Below are 15,262 nucleotides of genomic sequence, written 5' to 3'. Positions count from 1 at the left end.
CTGTTATGCTCTTTATTGATAAATAAATGTTTTTAAACTGAAATCCCTTTACTGACGATTTTGATATGCGCGGACAACTACTTCCGGTATCTCTAAACGCCTCGTGACATGTATCAAAAATATACACCTTTTAACCCCATATATTATGTAACATTTACTTACAATTAATATAATAACTTATTATTATAATATTAATATTGACATTTAATTAAGAGACATGTTACCATAGAAATTAATTCACTTTTTGGTCTCATCAGGATTATTTGTACGGATTATTCCTGATGAGTATTAAATATTTGCATGCTTATGAAGTAGAATATGAAGGTCGCTGCTTAGTTATAATTTTGAACTCAACAACTGATATTCAGCAAATAAATAAATTTCATTTCATTTCAGTATACGAGTTCGGGATTGGTTATCATGATTTATATCTGAGCTAACATTTCGCTTGTGAAGTTTGACTAACCTAAGACATTCTTCGATTACTTTTACCACTACCACTATAACATTTTAACTTGTTCGTCACGTATACTACCCACATGTTTAATATTTTTATTATAAAAACTTCTATGTAAATAACAAGCTCAATAGTCACACGTTTTAAATTATTATCTTCTAAGGACGTATATTACTGATTCTACTATAATAATTGACCCACTATAATTTAAATAATATTTTGTTCGAAAAAAAAGTTGAGACAAACGTGAATTTAACATTTAGTTCCAAAATAAAATTCGAACAAACTAAAAATTAACCATTTTAAAACATATTCCTTTGAATTTGGAACTAAAAGACAATTTCGTTTACCGATCACTATTCCCACGAGGACCACTTATAGACTGTACGCAATATTAAATCGTGCCAGACTTTTAGCTGATACCTTCAACTTAGTTTAGTAACGAATTATCTCACCTGACTATACAAAAGTTTGAGAATACGATTTAGTAATTTAAACCATATTCACTTAATCTTTAATAATTATTCAAAGTACTCACAGTTTCGGTATCTTTACGAGATACCTTATTACGTTTCCATCGCGGCCGACGGTGTCCTGGCACTTGAAGACCTCTAGGTGGAAAAGTACGTTTGCGTTTCGACCGATTTTTCCTCAAAGCGTAAGTTACTACACACTTCTGATGTAAACAATTAAAGTCTCAGATAGTAAAATCAACCCGTATAATGCAATGTGAATCGGTTGGAGCGCAAACAGCAACTGAAGCTTGTCGTTCCACGCCACGTCCTCGCCCTAGCGCCATCTTTTTCGTCTCGATGGAGGGGCTCTGACGTCACGACCACAGCATAACCACCAACACCAAGCAACACCGAACGTGAGAACGAGTTGTTGCCAACATAATTTTCAATTTTCAATTTTTCAAAGTAAGATCGCAAGTCTGACTCGCACTTGGCCGGTTTTTATTGCGAATGTTATTCGCGCGATTTTCCGCGTACGGAATTCCACCAGTATTCATTTGAATATTAAGCAACCAAAGTCCATGAAATTTTGCAGACCAATTCTAGAAACTAATATTATCTGTGTCTGTGGTTTTTTAGATTTTTCTAAAAATATGTAGTTTTAAAATTACAGGGGCTCAAAGATTTGTATGAAAATTTTTAAGACCGCGTAACTTTGAAACCGAATATTTTAACAGAAATCTGGAAAACCACAGACATAGATATTAGCTTCTAGAATATGTCTGCAAAATTTCATGGACTTAGGTTGCTTAATATTCAAATGAAATTGGAACTACGATTGTATGAAACGAGTGGAAACGAGTGACGGAGAGAGCCCTCTTAAGGCTTTGAAATGGCTTAAGCATTAATGGCTTGAAAACCCAACATTTTACAATGTTGAGAATGGGGAACGTGGAGAGGGAATTGCCCTCCCCGCGAACCCTAGCCCTCGGGAGGTCCTGTGGATGATGGACAAGGGGCGGCCCGTCGTTCACAGATTGGGGTCTCGGGTTGGTTGGCGTGCTGTGGTTTCGGCATGCCTCTAACGGTGTTTGGGGGCGCGTAGTGTCCCAGTGGTGGGTCTGCTGCGGCACATTCGCTGACGGAGTAACGAGGCGATGTCAGTCCTTTGTGCTCCGTGGTCAGCGGTGGGATGGAACTTCGTGAGGATTTAAATCAGTAGAAGTCCGACATAACCACTGTGGGGAGCCAGTGGTGTCCTTGACGGATTTTCCTCACGATAAAAAAAAGTTACCTTCAAGGTACGGCTTTACTATGGGATTCGGAAAATGATAAGTGATATTGCGAATTATGTGGCCGGCGGCAATAGTATCGTTCCGCACATTCGCGCTAACCCGCTGGGTTGGCGCGAATAGTTATAAATTCTTTTTAATCCCGTGGGAACTATTTGTTTTTCGGGGATGTACATTGTACACCACAGGAAGGACAATTCGCTGTCCCAGAATATCGCGCCTACAAGGCGGATACTTTTATTTTATTTTTATTTTACAATGATTTTTATATTTATTACCAACAACTTCCATACAATTATATTATTAATTAAAACACTATTCAACTAAAATCAAGTAAGTACCTATATACTTACAACAAAAATTAAAAACATCAAGTAATAGTAAAAAAGTAAGTGGATAAAAAAGAAAAAAAATATTATTAAAGTAAAATATTAATTAAAATTCGCCAAACAATTTTTTTTATTCAATTTAACTTTTACAATTAGTTTTGAATCGTCAAATGCATCTATTACTGGTTGGGAATGCCTTTCCTACGATTGCAATGTACCTATGGCCAGTTGATTTGTCAAATGGCGAACTATCGTAACATTTTCCCTAACTCGAATCATTTCCCGAATTCAGATAGTGGAATCATTCGATAAATCTAATTTATTATGAACACTTTTAGCTAATCAGTTTCAAAAGGGCAATCGATCAAAACGCACTCCACCCATTCCCCATGGCTGCACTTGCAATGAATGGAGTTGTGGATCTATAAATAGCCCGGGGCTGTTGCGAGGGCTGAATGGAGCCGCCCCCGGCATATGGGTCACTGTGCCGCCCGTGACGTCACGCTGACGTCGCGCTCACGTCAGCAACGCATTCCACCTAACTGGGTCATGAATCCTTACGATCGCTGTTTATAGGATTACATTCAGGTGTTATGAAGCTGCCGAATGCAGTTGCCAGGCAACAGGTACTTCATATTAATACAATTTTTTTAACACCTATCCGATTGCAGTAAAGCAGCAACTTGTGACTAATGTCTGGCCGGTCAACTTATATCGCGCGAGTGGAATTATGTTTTAGTTTTTTTTACGAAATATAAAAAATTATCCTATGTCCGTGTCCGAGAGTCAAAGCTGTTTCTGCTTTTAGTAAAGATTGGTCCAGCGGTTGCGCCCTGAAAAGGTTACGGTTGTACGCTATAAGGAGTTGTAGGGAGGAAGGTTTTTTCGATCACCTACAACCACTTACGAGTTACGACCCCTCGACGAGTTTCACCCTCGAAGGCAAGATAGCCAGAAAAAGGGCACCTGGGAGAAAACGAAAGAAGTGGTATGATGACGTTAAGTTTTTGTCATTTTTCTATAGACCTTTGTCTTGCAGGGTGTGTCCAACTCGTGTGGTCTCAAATAACCCGCCCTTGTCTGGAAGGTGACTATTATATTACTTCCTGTTGACCCTCTAGTAGAGCGTGGAGCAGCGCGAGGACGCAAATAGTGAGGGGAAAGAAGGAAGCCTTGATAAATGGACCTCGACAGGGCCACAAAGTCAAAGACAAAGTCAAATAATTTATTCAAAATAGGTACACTTTTTACCCGGCTACAGCAAAGCCAAAAGGAAGAGATCACATTAAGGCAAAAAGAGATCAGGCCAAATGGAAGTTCCAAGAACTTTATTGGCTGATAGGCAGACACTCCTCACTAAGCTTTGAAAATAAGCTTCTCATATACACATGTATCATCAAACCTGTATCCATCCAATCCAGATCCATCCAAATCCATTTCCGAACATTGAGATACTTACTCATTTTTGTTTTGAAGGTCATATGCAACACACAGTAGTTAACAAAAAACTCTGAAGTACATGAATACATAGGAATCCCCACAGTAAAGGAGGAAATAGACAGGTCACTTGAGGCCTACAAACAGAGACTTGAGGGTCATAAAAACAGCTTAGCCGTCCAACTTCTGGATGCCAGCAACAGCACATTCCGCCTAAAGAGGACAAGATTGGCCAGCATATAATATACTTCATATTAAAGGGATGTCACATCGCTGGATGTGCATAGCCTAAATTGTGAATTTTTTTAAATCTTTAATAAATATGTTTAGCAGTCTATATGTATGTATGTAGGTTTGTATTTATGTGTGTTCCACCGCAGCACCTAAACTTCTGAGTCTATTGTTTCATTATTATGGTCGGGTGACATAGGCTATATTTTATCTCGAAAAATATTGATGCAGATGTTACTCGTATATCTAAAAAAATGGGGGTCAAATTCATAAATATAAATATGCAATGTTAAAATACACTTGAATTGAATTACAATAAGAAAGGCACATAGGTACCAATATTTTTTTTACTGGAATCAAGGCTGTTACTACTAGTGAAGAAATGAAAATGTATTTGTTGTTGTATGGGTTCTGTGTTATAATACGGGTTGTAACAGGTAACTTTGGTTCCTTGACACGAAGTAGTTTCTCTATGGTCTATTGCCATAATCTGTGTCTAACCTGGCATTGACATCTGACATTTTTTTTTGATCTGTCAACGTCATGGTCTGATGACAGGCCTGGCCTTCACTTTTCGCCACCATGTCTTGAAATTGAAACGTAATTTTTTGGAATTTGGAAAATTTTACAAAAAAAAATCCAAGTGATGGATTTATTAAGGCTATTTTTTTTTAAGATCTAAGGGCAGATGACCCCAGATTGATTTGTTTTGACGCGCGCATGGCGTCTTTGCTTCTAGCCGTATAGTGTTGTCTCCACATGAAAACCACTTACATCCTGGTTTTGAGCTGGAGAAAGGCCTATTGTGGGGGCTTTTTCTGCAGAGATAGTGAGATGTGGATTTCTCTGGTAACCATTAGAACTTTTCTTTTTTTTTTGATATAAAACTGACTATTTAAATACTATAAATTCCCCTATGGTAAGGAAGAAATACAACATGTTTTTTTGTAAAAGATTTATATTATAATATAATATATTATAACTTGTATGTAAATAAATGAGTAGAACAATGTAATTTTGCAAAATTTCTATCACGCTAAGTAAAGTTTTGTAGACCAATTCCTATCATTTAATCAATCTCCTTCTGTGAGTACCAACAAAGAGGCAGCCACCACTCCCCTGTGATTAAAGGCCCAGTATACGGTGAGTCTCATCATCCTGGTGCAAGATTTGGAGGTAAAATACTTAGTGGGCTTCATTCAGAACATTCATTGCCTATTGGTACGGCTTCTTATCACAACTAAATTTTAGAGTATTTGCACCCCCTTCCTACCAATGTAATATGAAAAGGACAGACACAATTTGCCAGTTTTAAATTTAATTAAGAACTGTCAAACCTTGTGAGTTGTAACTTTAGCTGTCAGTCTATTGTTGTTTGTAGTCAGTCTGCCAGCCTATTGGTCTTTTTAGCCTACACTAAAATTGTGTGTCTTTAAATTTGAAATTCATATTACATCCGTTTTTAGCAATGTAAAAAAGGAAGAGATGCAGATATTCTAAATTTAGAGAAAAATATGAGAATCAACACCATTATTTACCTAATCTAAAAGAAAGAAAAAGTGACTGACTAATATATCAATGCACTGCTCAAACTACTGGACGGATCCAGGATAAATTTAGCATGCAGATAGCTACTATGACATAGACATTCACTCAATCCTTAATACCTTGCTAAGTGATAAATATAAATACTAATAACTTTTCTTCTCAAGTTATTTACTTTCTTAAGAAGTGAAAAATATTCTTATGTAAGCAGGTAGGTGCATAGTTATCAGCAAATATTTCCAACTTAATATCTCTTGGTAACATGTTGGCCTGTTATGTGTAATTCTAGTGTGTATCACTCTGGAATTTAGGTCATCGTAAACTGTAAAGTTCTATTACATGATACAAGCATGGCACAAGTATTTAAATCGACCGGCAACGGAAAAGCAGGACTTGTTAAAACTGTTGGAATCTTTACAATCAACTGTAAGTATTTCTAGCAGTCTAGATACTAACTACATGTGTATCAACAGAAAAAGCCCAAAAGTTGTTCTATTTACCCGATTCCTTAACACCCGCCTGACATTGGCCTTCATTCCAACACAATCAATACGAAATGTAACATACAACTTTACAAAAACATAACAGATACTCACGGTACAGAGAAGAACGGAGAAGAAGAACAGGAGCTTACACTAGCACTGAGGTAGTTTTGGTTTTTATAATGCACTTTATACAGTTATAAATAAATGAAAAATATTGAAAAAACGCGAGCCACACACGTTTGCGGCCGCTATTTATTTGACATGTGTTTGACATTGACATTTTATTCCTCATTCGTGACTAAGTTAGATGACTTCGTCTGTATTGGTGTTAGCTGGCGGGCGTGCTCTGCCTTTTTGGAGTGTTTTTTTTGTTAAAACTGACTAGAAAGCGTTTTAAGGGGGTGCCGTGCGTATGTCGGCGAGCGCCGGCACAGACGGGGTCCACACTTGTATAGTTTAACTAACTTGTTACAAATAACTACAAACTTGACATTGGCTAATTTTTGTAAAGCCAGACGAGAGAAAAAAAAACGTTAGATGACATGAGTCAAAATTGCATGCACAGGCCAAAAACTAAAAAGCATTATATTGCAGACAATGTAGTAAACATAGTAAAGAAAAATTAAAAAAAAAATGATACACATTATATGCATTATATATCATGTAGTTGAATTAATTTAAAATAATGTTAGTAGCTAAATCATAATTACCTATTTCTAATTAAATATTATAATTATTATTATTAATAATTTATTTTAATTTCTTTGGAAAGGCATGAACAGCGCCATCTATGAAGCTTTAAATGCTCCTCAGCTCAAAATTTTCGAGGCGAGGAGCATTTTAGAGCTTTCAGCATCATAGTCGAAAGCTTCTTGTCCTCGAATAGTATCATGCGGCATTGTAAGTATTCGATGGCAGAATATTTATTATTTTAACTTTATTTAATAGAGTGGCCAAATACATTACACTCTGTTAAACTTAAATACGTATGTAATTTAATTGTCAGCGCTACCTATCGGTGGCAGCTCACATGACGAGCTACTTTGTGTTGTTCACGCAGTTCACCATATAGACACAAGGTGGCATGTTTGAATGTGTCTGAATTCAGATTTTCAGAACAGCCCGGCTAGCATGGGCAGTAGATAAAAATTATATCCCTCGATTATATCCACTGATGTCATACAAATCACAGTGGATATAATCGGGGATATAATTTTTATCTACTGCCCATGCTAGCCGGGCAGAATAGAACCTCTATCCCCTCATTATTTGATATATATGTACCTACCTTACATAATCTATTTTGCGTGAAACAGTAACAAACATCCATCCATACATACATTTATAAACTTTCGCAGGTTCTAGTTTCCTTTTATAAAATGTAGTACCAAAGTATAACAATTATACAGTTTATAAGTAATAAAAAATATTTTATCAGTCTCCATTCTAATCATCAATATCAATCTCCAATATCAACTCCATTCTAATTCTGACTCAAGCACTGACTCTGACTGACTGACTGATTCTAACTGACTGACTGATTTCTGAAGCAGGGAACCCTAAAAGTATTTTTTGCAAAAACTCAAACGCTACAATGTATATGCTGATAGCAATCTAAAACCTAGCCTAGAGCGTATAAGGTGCAGGCGCATGAAGACTTTCTAATACCTACTTTGTGCACTAAATACCTAGTGTCAGGACTCAAGTGGTCGGCCCTCACCTTTATGTTGTTACAGATGCATGACGCAACACGTTACAGTGTATCCGTTACTCAAAACTCTTATCCAGTCTATTCTAACAGTCAGTTCTATTAACTGAATAAATCAGTCAAAACTAATTTTGACAAACGACGTTGGTCAAAAGTAGTCTCAACTGAAAAAATATTCTACTAGCTGATCAGTGAAATACTTACCTGTCATCATCATCAAGATCAACCCATCGCCGGCTAGCTACCACTGCTCTCCTCTCAGAGTGAGAAGGATTCGGCCATAGTCAAGTGCCAATCACGCTAGCCAAAGGCGAATTGGCAGACTTTACACACCTTTGAGAACATTAAATGACCATCCATTTATGACATTAATGGACTCACCAATGCTTGAACATATTGTTCAAGCTTTGGTCAGAAACACTTTGTTCAAGTGTTGGTGAGGCAGTAATAATCTGTTTCTTCTTTCCACAAAGTTATTACTAACATTAGATTTTAAGAATTAAAATTGTCTGTTAAAAGTAGTTTTGCGTTTTGACTAATAAGAGTTTTAACTGTAACATATCCACCTCTATGTAACTTGAGTGCTGAGATATTGATACCTTTTGTTCTTTTAAAAATGTATTCTTAATGATTACATAATTATTAATTATAAAGCAGGTGTTTCAAAATTCAATATATTTTGATCACAAAGACTTTTTTATTCGATGACAGGCGCCCATGGTGGAGTCATGATCAACCTCTCGCTGACTCACTACTGAGCACGGCTCTCCTTTCGGGATGTGAAGACTATCGCCCGTATTCACAATCATTACTATGAGGTCTCACAGTGCGCTCGAACGCATAGTGTGGGTTCCACCAATCAAATCATTGTAAATTGACATGATACAGTAATTTGATTGGTGGAACCTACACTGTGCGTTCGAGCGCGACGTTTGTGGCTACGGGTGTATGTCTACCACGCTGGCCAATATTACTTATATTTTTTAAGGTTTTTAGTTTTAGGTTCATTGTTTTAATAAATTCCGAAATACATTTTGTTGATGAATTATAGTATCACAAATTCACAGTAATTGCTTAGAACGCACATAACTTCTTTTTTTTTATGGTGATGAAAATCCGTCATGGATATCACCAGCCAGAGCCACACACACAGAGAGAGGACACAGTGGTTATGTCGGACTCCTACCGACTAAAACCTCACGAAGTTCCATCCCACCGCTGATGTCGGAGCACAAGGGACCGACAACACCTCGTTACACTGGCAAAGGATGTCCGCCGCAGCAGACCCGCCACTGGGGCACGTAAGGCATTCCGGAACCACAGCACACCAAACAACCTGAGGACCACACTGTAACGACTGACCGCCCCGTGTCCAACATCTCGAGGGCTAGGGTTCGAGGGGAGGGCAATTCTCCATCTTCAACATCTCCCTCACCCGTCACCAAACAGGTGATGAAACACTCATCACCAACCGCCCAACGAAGTCACACCTTCACTCCTGGGGCTATGCCCCATGACAATTATCGCTTATAATGTTCAACTAGTCCTCAAGACAGCAGTACGTACTTTTAGTAGGTATTCATCTCGCTCGTTCCTATTAGTTCTGATTAGTTCAACTGTCGAACTAGTGAAACTTTTTTCAAACTAGTTCAATAGGTATAGTGCGCGACAGGTTAAGAAGGCAACCGGGGTGGGGAAGCCCCGCACACGCACACAGCGCTCGCGATAACCCGCTGCGGATGAGCGCTGGGGCTGTGTGTGGGGGGAATACCAAAATTGTCATCTCAACCTGTCGTGTACCCTTAATTAGATAGGTATTGTCATAAAACTTTTCCAAGAAACTGTACCTAAATGAAAACAGCCGCAAGGGCGTCGATATAATATTTAATGGCATTTAACGAACAATGACAGCCGCACAAGATTAAAAAGCGGTACCAAGAGAAACGGGGTCGCCAACCAACTCGCAACACGCCGTTTCCAATGCTAGCCACAACACTACACCACGTTCTACCACACTGAGTGCCAAATCAAAATTTATTTATTTCATGTAAGACAACTATAGTATGCGACAGGTCGTAATGGCAATCTGGGTCGGTGGCACAGGTCACCCGCGCCAACCTGCACCGGGCTATAGCGTGGTGACCGGTGCGGGATAGCGCGGGTGACGTGCGGGTGTGAGGGGCGTCCCTCCGCCTCATACCCCGATTGCTATCTCGACCTGTCGCGTACTACATTGTCTCTTATGCTACGCTTGTGTAGTCACCACCGGTTCCGAAAGCAGATTCTAACTGAGAGAAACCGGCAAGAAATCCAGCAGTTGCTCTATTCAAATCATAAAAAAGTTACAATAAACCTACTTTGTCCAATGTAGAGTTAGGATTTTGAAAATTCCGTCAGAACTGTTTGATTTTCCGGGTATAAAGTATCTAGCCTATGTCATATATAAATCGGCGGGACCGGCCAAGGCAGGCGGGCTCGCACTTGGCAGCCGACTTAATGCCGAACCTTAGCGCTATTTCAGAGCTCAGACTATAAGGCGCACCTGTATCGAGCGAGCGTAGTGCAATGAGCAAAAGTAAATCGGCAAGGCCGTCCAAGGCAGGCGGGCTCGCACGTGGGAGCCGCTCTACTGCCGAACCTTAGCGCTATTTCAGAGCTCAGACTATAAGGCGCACCTGTATCGAGCGAGCGTAGTGCAATGAGCAAAAGTAAATCGGCAAGGCCGTCCAAGGCAGGCGGGCTCGCACGTGGGAGCCGCTCTACTGCCGAACCTTAGCGCTATTTCAGAGCTTAGTGCCTCAGACTAACAAACACATATGAATGATCGAACTAAGTACTTTACAATCTCTCTCACTCTGTGTGTGTGTGTATGTGTGTGTGACTCCTTTTTAACCCCCGACCCAAAAAGAGGGGTGTTATAAGTTTAACGTGTGTATCTGTGTGTCTGTGTATCTGTGTATCTGTGTATCTGTCTGTGGCATCGTAGCGCCTAAACGAATGAACCGATTTTAATTTAGTTTTTTTTGTTTGAAAGGTGGCTTGATCGAGAGTGTTCTTAGCTATAATCTAAAAAAATTGGTTCAGCCGTTTAAGAGTTATCAGCTCTTTTCTAGTTTTCTTGTAGAAAAGAAGGTTAGATAACCGTTAGGTTCATAATATTATGTCAATAGACAAATGTCAAGCTGTCAAGATGGACGTTGCCTAAATACATAATTATTTATTTGAAAATGATGTTTTGGAAAACTCAAATACTTTGGATCGTCGGGGGTGTTATAAATTTTTAATTTACACTTGTTGTTAATAATATTACAAGATATAGTAATGCGGAGGTAGGTAGGTATCTACTCGTTGTAGTTCCTACTTAATTCGGCGGGTCCAGCAACAGGAGTTGGATCCAAAAAAAATATGAGTCCATATTTTTGCGAGCTTCCTCTATTGATTTAAAAAAAGATTTTCAAATCGGCCCAGACTCCAGAAACCTCAGAGAAATCGGTGTAAATACATAGAAAAAAAAGAAAAACTCACCAAACTGAGAACGTAGGAAGTAGGTTAAAAAGGAGAAATTGACTGCCTGACTTATCAACGTAAAGCCTAAACCGCCGCCGCTGGGTCTAGAAACATGAGATATTGTAAATATGAGCCATGTACCTTTTCTTTCATAACTTTAACAAAGGATTTTGAATAGTTCCATCGAAATCTCATAATGTTCAAACCTAAAACCCGATTACTCCTTTTCCTGACAGTTAGTACTTATATAATGTAGTATTAAGTATATTTTAAATATTGAGTGACTCAAAAAAATGTCTGTGCAAGCGTGTGGTTCATTATTCACAGAACTTATAAGAAAAAAATCCAGTAGTTCTGTCTAAACTTCTAAAGCACCGATCAACAGAACCTAGACTGGAAATAAAGGGAATTTTCTCCTTTATTATTTGACATCCCACTCGATACCTACCTAGGTATCGAGTGGGATGTCAAATAATAAAGGAGAAAATCAAAAACAGAAACTGAAAACAGAGAAAATGAAAACAGAGTTTTTTTTTTCTCCATCGTAGGTACCTACCTACGATGGAGAAAAAAAAAATCTGGTTACAGTCTTTCTGTAGTGATTGATGGACCATTCAGATCTGGTTCTATTTTTCTTGCTTCACTTCGCACTTGGATATACTCTTTCTATGTGTGTTAAATTACTTATTCTAAGTTACAGACAATCTCCACTCCGTAATTATTTCTGCTTCATTCATAAAACATTAGCCCTAGAAAAATACATACACGTAACATGCATATTACATAGTACATACCTACTAGAGATTTGCAGTAAGCACGAGTATGGTCCTATCTAATCTGAGTGCATTCCAATTTGATGTTTGGGATTCGTTGATCTAAACTTTATTGGAAAATTATTAATATCCAATTGTGTCTATATCGTAAAGGTCACTTTTGACATTTCACATAAGCAATAATACGGTAATTTACGCATATTAATTAACTAACTTAGCCCCGCGTCTTCGTCTGCGTGGACAGTACGGATTTCTAACCCCTATTTTACCTCCTTAGGGTTGAGTTTTCAAAAACCTTTTCTTACGTGAATAGTTTCAGACGTCAGGGGCCCTCATTCATACTCGTAGGATAACCGCACGAGACGCTCTACGCAACAGACCGCGGGTCGCGCGGCAACAATGGACAAATACATGAGTTTTAGCAAATATCCCACCAAAAACATTTCATGTAAAGGTTGCCAAGACACACAAAGTCATAATGTTTTCACTGTTAAAAAGTTATGAGATCTCTAGTAGAGCCAAGCCCCTAGCTGAGCTTAGATTTGTGCTGCCCATGGGACTTATCCCAAGTCCAAAGTATATAATATAGCTTTTAAATGCTCTTGATTATATCACATTTATAACAATAAATAACAAAGAACTCTACTTACAAGCTCTGAGTCTACAAACCCTAAATCTTGGCTAAAAAAGTACAGCTTGGCCGTTTAACTTGTGAGTCTTGGCAACCTTTACATTTTTGGTGGGATTACTATTGTCATTGACTTCATTCAACCTTGTCCCCACATTTTGACTAATATGTGTTATATCGGAGGTGTTTTCCTTATGGATGTTTTCAAGTTCATAATCATCAGTATCGTTTTCTCTAATAACATCAATTGAATTTACGAAAACATTGAGAGTAAACGTGCTATTTTTGGCTATAATTATAGATGCTTCTTTGTTACTATTATGGCTGTCTAATCCTACGTAATTAACCTTAGATTTCTTTTTTATTTTAGTACCAGGGTTTGCATACTGCCCACTTGTGTTGCTCTTTAGTTTTTCTGCAACGAGTTTGATTTCAATTCTCGGTTGTCCGGCTAAGTCTTTTATTTCTAAAAGCAAGGATTAAGGTGTTTCTGTACTATGTTCTTCGTAATGATTTTCTTCGTTAATCGATCTCCTGAAGACTTTAACAGCTTTGATTGGTTTAGTTATCATTTTAAAACCCATTTGTTTCCGAGTATAATTTGTTTGGATTTCATTCTTTAATTGTGGTACAGTTTTAACTCTTGTAATATTTTTGCTTGGTTGGTCATAATCATAATCAACAGTTACTTTTTCAAGTCCATAACCTACCTCATTTGGGCTCAATAAGTAATCCTGAAAATTTACATTTATTATTAACTTATTATTATTATTTAACTTTGTAAAGTTGTGATTTTGTTAGTCTTGCTACAATTTAATATGATGCAATGATCAGAAGACCTGTACGTATATGATCATTTCTGACTTGTTAAGATCATGATCATGACTACAGAGGAGGCCAGGACCCTTAAATGGTGTAGTGTTTAAAGACTAGTGGTAGCTTTCGTCTATGGCTACTTGTGTAAATTAAAGAAAGTAAAGTTGTCGACAGCCTTGCTTTCCACCTATTTATTTGCCTGTAGAATGGCAAATATATTACAGGATCTCTTACAGGATAGCATCCATCTTTGACTGCATTATTACTTATCGTCAAGTGAGAACTGAGAATGCAGTCAAGCGTTGGGGTTGTCCACAGCTGGACATACGTCTCTTGCATTTTCTTGTATTATATTGTGGTCGTGCGGCACAGCGACCCAGCGACTCGTTTAACGTCTTCTGGCCTCCTGGAAGAAAGGTTTTGCTTTTCGCTGCGAGTTCCCCATCACCTTGTATAACCTAAGCGTTAAAATTCGAATAAAAAAGAAGCTAAAAAGAAGAAATTCAAACTAACTGCGTCGTCATATTTTAATTCCGACATCGCTGTAGGGTTAATATTACTGATCAAGTAAACTAAAGTTGCAAACAATGCTATTAGACATAAACAAAATACCGAAATGACCAGACGTGCTTTCGTCATAGTTGGGAATCAGAAAAGCTAAGTACCACAAAAGTGTAGTAATAAAAATTAAAATAATCCAAAAATGCTTAAAAAAACTTAAAAAGCATTGTTTTTCTGTCAAAGTCATTTAATATCAAGTGCTATTTTTTAATTATTACAGATCGTTATTACAGATTAGTTTTAGAAGAATCCAAAGAGTTTGCACACCTACACTGGGTTTCTTTCCGATTCTCTCAGTAGAATCTACTTTCAGAACTGGAGGACGACGTGTGTAATTTGTAACCAGCGAATAGGCGAATAGCGATATTATTTTATAACATTTAAGAAATAAACATTTTATATTAGGTTCTTAGAAAGGTACTAACTTTTAATACTGAGTAGCCTTATATTATTTAAATCGTTGAAATTATATCCGCAATAAAATTCCGTAAGTACTCGTAGGTACTCTAGTTTTATTTTTATTCAAGTAATTAATAACAAGGGCACAATAAAGTTTTATCATAAAAACGCAATTAGAACGAATGAACACTTTACATAACTACTTAGGTAGGTATTTACTTGAATTTCTTAAAGTCATGAGGTTCCCAATGTCGTGGTAGAGTTCGGGAGGTTATATTATTTAGATTATATAATAATATGTATTATATGTTTCACTCGCGACTTTGTCCGCGACATGTGACTTATTACTTACATAACTGATAGCTAAGTAAATCGTTAAACCTACAGTCGAAATGCTGCTCACAATAGCAAAATCATACGCAAATCGGATCTGGGGCCCCATTGCATTACTATCCCTAGACAACCATTATGAGGAAAACTTTAATCGGTCAATCTAGAAGAAAAACGTGTCAAAGACAATTCAGGAGGCACAAAAAGGGTCTTAAATCGAAATGTTATGTTTTTTAGGGTTCCGTACCTCAAAAGGAAAAACGAAATCCATACTTAGTATAATACTGAGCAGAGTTCAAGTGCTGTGTG

At 37.7% G+C, this 15,262-nt stretch overlaps 1 protein-coding gene and 1 long non-coding RNA gene across 2 annotated transcripts in view; both read right to left on the bottom strand.

Annotated features, from left to right (window-relative positions):
• Positions 1 to 6,481, bottom strand: part of LOC123867654 (protein GDAP2 homolog) — a 112,266-nt gene extending 105,785 nt beyond the window's left edge. Inside the window, exon 1 of the mRNA XM_045909817.1 lies at positions 6,343 to 6,481. The gene's annotated coding sequence lies outside the window, so the exon portion shown is untranslated. The remainder of the gene's footprint in view (positions 1 to 6,342) is intronic.
• A 6,758-nt stretch (positions 6,482 to 13,239) lies between these two features.
• On the bottom strand, positions 13,240 to 14,393 carry LOC123867477. Its single transcript, XR_006796428.1, has 2 exons — positions 14,177 to 14,393; positions 13,240 to 13,581 (listed from the first exon to the last, which is right to left on the bottom strand). It is a non-coding gene; the product is annotated as an uncharacterized LOC123867477 (long non-coding RNA).
• Positions 14,394 to 15,262: the final 869 nt, after the last annotated feature.

Source organism: Maniola jurtina, chromosome 8, assembly GCF_905333055.1.
Source record: "Maniola jurtina chromosome 8, ilManJurt1.1, whole genome shotgun sequence".
Taxonomy (NCBI): Eukaryota; Metazoa; Arthropoda; class Insecta; order Lepidoptera; family Nymphalidae; genus Maniola; species Maniola jurtina.
This window is presented reverse-complemented; position numbering and strand designations above follow the sequence as displayed.